The sequence below is a fragment of the Scophthalmus maximus genome, chromosome 16, assembly GCF_022379125.1.
Source record: "Scophthalmus maximus strain ysfricsl-2021 chromosome 16, ASM2237912v1, whole genome shotgun sequence".
NCBI classification, from domain to species: domain Eukaryota; kingdom Metazoa; phylum Chordata; class Actinopteri; order Pleuronectiformes; family Scophthalmidae; genus Scophthalmus; species Scophthalmus maximus.
In genome coordinates this window covers 8,550,915-8,555,477 of record NC_061530.1, presented here as the reverse complement: position 1 = coordinate 8,555,477, position 4,563 = coordinate 8,550,915, and positions in this window count along the sequence as shown.

Here is a 4,563-nt window from a genome sequence, read left to right as displayed (position 1 = left end):
TTCTGTCTGGTGCAGGGTTGTATTATTCAGAACGAGCCATTAGAGGGCAGCAAGAACAAACAAATGCAACACAAACCTACAGTAACGTGAGCCCCTCAATGCTTTGGTGTCAAAGGATGCAGGCAAAGATGGAAAACAATTGCAAAAAAAATCCAACTTGTATGCACATTTGCACGTAACGGTCACATTTTAATGGTGCAGTTAATATTAAATCCAATAGTTATTAGTGCACATGGCATTATTTAAAATGCAATGGACACAGTATATCACTTGTACATAAAGTCGTAGACAAAAACTCTGCATCGTGCTTTTACAATACAGAAGGAATTAATGCATTTTTCTCAATTCAACCATAATATGAAGGAAATGTGAAATCTCTCAAACAGGGCTATTACGTCACGTCGGAGATGGTGCTATAATCATTGTTGTAGAAAGACCCCCGACACACACACACACACAAACACCACACATACCACCCTCTCACGTGACTCTACAAATTGCTCCAGCTGCCAAATACCAACACTTTTGGTGCAGCTGTTGACCCCTGGGAGGACAGCAGTTGATTGTCACACCTACTCCAACACCCCATGGTGCACATAAATATGCATGTACACACACACGGGCGGGAAAAAATCCCTAACATTGGAGACCTGAGGAAAACTATAAGAAAGGCAAACATAGAGAGAGGCAGTGGGGTTAGGGGTCATGAGCTGTGTCCATGTGTTGAATTATAATACTCAAAAAAGTGCGAACACAACTAGTCGAATGCTCTAACATTAGTCTTAAACATTTACCACGGTTAAACTTGTTTATTTCATATAGAGGGATGACATGACAGTTAGCACGTATGTGGTTGAGAGTCATTGTGTACAGCGGTGACCGAAAATAGGACGGGGGTGATGTCTTATATATCAGGTTAACTGTCACATTTTGTCCCTCCATTATCTCTGTAGTAAGACTTTGACCTTGCGCGTCTAACTCGTTTGTCTACATGCGACATTAATAATCTCATTCTGCTGCTGCATGTATTGTGGATAAGGGTATTGAAGTGAAGTGTAAACCAAGAGCGGGTCCAGACAGTGTGTCTTTCAGTATGTTAACAGAGACAGGAAGTGGAGGTGCCTGGCCCAAGAATGTCTCTGCTCTCAGGTCCCACCCACAGGAAATGCCTGTCCGGCCTGTTGGAGTCTGCACTGACGAGAAAGAGGTCTCCTTCTAGTTGGGGTTCTGATTTCTGACGGCTGGAAGGATCGAGGGAGTTTGAGTAATGAGGAGGCCGGTCCTGGTACTTGTGTCCTCTACAGTTTAGATAAGCAGATGTCTGATGGATTTCAGAGGTGTTCTGGTGATCTGGTTGGGTCAGGGGTTGCAACCCAGGGAAGCTGAAGACTAAACAGTGAACACACATTCCTTAACTCTAAATTAATCATTGGCTGGAGGAGGCATGTGGAGGGAAAATGCCAGTGGGAATATAAAATGCCCTTCCATCCTCTAATTATTTAAAGATGTGTGGTATTAGCTCGTTCTGGTGTAATGTGTGCCCGTGTTCTGTGAGCGCTCGTCCAGCCGTTTCTTCTCCTCTTTCTCCTCTGTCATTACATTATGCCGTGAATATTTTCCACTTGCAGCCTTGAGCCACTGATGTAATTATAAAACTCTGTAAACACTTCCAGATAGCTTTGGTTAGACTAGTTCAGTGTCTTTCCAAACTCCTACGTGAAAAGGCTTGTGAATTGCTAACTGATGATCTCTCACTGGGTTGTTTTCATCAAAATGTTTGCTGCTGCTGCAGCTGCGGGAAACCTTTGACAACCAGAAGATGGAAACAAAGATGATATAAAAATGAATGAAAATGAAGATGTTTATGTGTTTCTCCACAGTAGCTCAAAGCAGGGAAAGGATTTGCGCTGGCGTGCATTGTATGCAGTTTGTGTGGATAAACACATTCCACAACATCTCCACCAGATCTGAGACAGACATATAAATCCGGTGACCGATGTGGTACCTGTGCTTAAGCAACTTTATTGATTTGCTTGCACAAACTAAACCCCCTTTGCTGTTTCTGTCTAGTTCCTCAGTCCTCTATTTCCCGCTCGTGAAGCTGAGGGATGTTCCTTTTTTTAAGCTGCTGAGTGAAACCACACTCCACTGGGACAGATGCAGGGTTTCGGTCATAAGCGCGTGAGACCAGGCAAACGGGAGGGTGATGTGTTCACTCCCTGACTCCTGCAGTCCATGCACAGATTCTCTGGCAACTGGCAATTTTCAGGTCATAACCCCCACCTCACTTGACCTTCAGTGGCTGCGAATAAATATATCATTTCTAGAGGTATATGAGAAATGCTTTTGATTGAAAAAATATAATATGAATATGAACCAAATATAATCAATAGTGTTTGGAAAAAAAACACATCAAGTGTTTTGTTGCACTTTCATTTGCAAACACTTGACGGAAAAGTGTTTTCAGTGGAAGTGGTGGGTGGGAGGCATGTGCTGTGATTTCTGCCTACAACAGCCAGAGAGTATAGCGAGGATCAGCATCCCACCTGTTTGAAATCCTGTTTTTGTGCTTTTTCCCTGCTGCATGAAATATGTGGGTGGGTTTTTCGTCAAAATCTTAATCAAGAAGAGGGGAGCCATTCGAGATTGGTGCTCTTCCTCACGCAGCATCGCTGACTAACATATCAGAAAATTCATAGGCAAAAAATAAATTCATCCGCAGAGAGAAAGAGACCAATAAAAGAGAAAGAGATGATGACAGAGACAGGGCTGCATGCGTGGCTCCTCTGTTCCAGCTGTGCCATGAGTGGCAGGCTGAGCCAAACTTTATCCATCTCTGTACCCACAGTCTGACTGCTCCATCTGCCAGGAGAGGCACACACACACACACACACACGAACTAAAACACACTCACACAAACACACACACACACACACACACACACACACACACAAATCCTCACACACATGCTCCTACAAGCCTCAAAAGTCTCAGACACACAGACATGAACCAAAGTGCTCAGAAGAAATAAGAGCTGAAGGGCAGGGTAGAGTCCAATCTGCTTCCTCAGCAAATCCTTCATATTCATGTACCTCAGCAGCAGCGCAGGCATCATAAATTACCTTTGAGATATGGCATTTTATTTCCCACTGTGAGAAGAAGAAGAAAAAAGACTTGAGGCTGCGTGTATTTGAAGGCTATGTGTGTATTTGAGTAACCCCCCCCCCGCGTGGTCAAACTGTGTGCGTATCTTGCGGCCTGAGTGAGAGTGTTGTAACGAGCGAGTGAGCGCTCTAAGAGCGAGTGGACGGGACTATAAACAGAAGGGCTGGAATGGAAGCTTTACGAGCAGCGGGCACCGTGAAAATGCTGGACACGACAAGGAGTTTGGGGAAGAAATGGCTCCTCGGCGAGGTCACAGACAAAGTATAACATCACACTCTATATAAGGAGACCTGCCGTGGCTCTCTCTCTCTCTCTCTCTCTCTCTCTCTCATTCCTTCCATTTGTCCCTCTCCTCTTCTCTTTCCCCCTTGGATCCCTCTCTTCCCGCTGGCTCGGGGTGAGGAATGCTGCCCAGTGGTGGCTGGGCACCGGGCCACGAGGAGACAGGCAATCACAGCAGCAGAGCAGGGGGAAAGATGAGAAAAAATGAGAGGCTGGAAAAGAAGGAGAGTTGAAGAGCAGGGGGAAAAAAATAGGATAGAAAAAAGCACTGAATAAAAGAATATCATAGACCATAACTACTGAGGTCATATTTACTTATGTAATTCATGCATTCGCCTTTTTTTTTTTTTTTCTTACTTTGCTCTCCAAGCAAGAAGCAAAGGTTGTTCATGAAAAAGCTCCGAAAGATTAATTGAAGAGAAAAAAACACTTAAATACTTCTTTTTATAAAGCAGATGCTGGTGAGAAAAAAAAGACACATTCCCAGCAGCTACGGTGGAAATGTGTCCAAAGAAAGAACCCACTCATTTTTTCATGTTCTAGGGTCCCAGCAGAATCAAAGAGAATTGCAGAAAAGTCGCAGAGCCCAGATTTCTCCACTTCCCCATGAAGCGAGACAATCTGGTGGAGCGCAAAAAACTCAGTGACCTCTTCAGTGGCCTCTTTGTGATTTGCTCCGAGCAGCAGGACACCGCGGCATTGTTCTCTGTCCACCGTCACGTTTCTCGGTTTTTAAAACCTGCACTATGGTTATTATTACCATCACCCCCTCTCCCCCCTCTACAGTTCATGTATGCTGCTCTCAGTGTTGTAAAAGTCAGCCAGGGAAATGTAGTCGATCCCTCACAAGGAGTACAAAATGTTCAGGGTAGTGTGATGGAAAAAATGCTACAAAAGAAGGAACAAAAAAAAAGCACAACTGAGCAGTTAATAATTCTGACGCAAAAGAAGAAGACATAATTAAAGAGGAAACTGTTGTGAATGTTAAAAAATGTTTGAACAGTGTAATGGCGTAAAAACCACACCATCCGCCAAAGTCTGGCTTTCACCATGTTATTCTCTCGACGCGTTTTTTTTCTCGCAAAAAACTGACTTTTCGATTTACGACACAAAGGA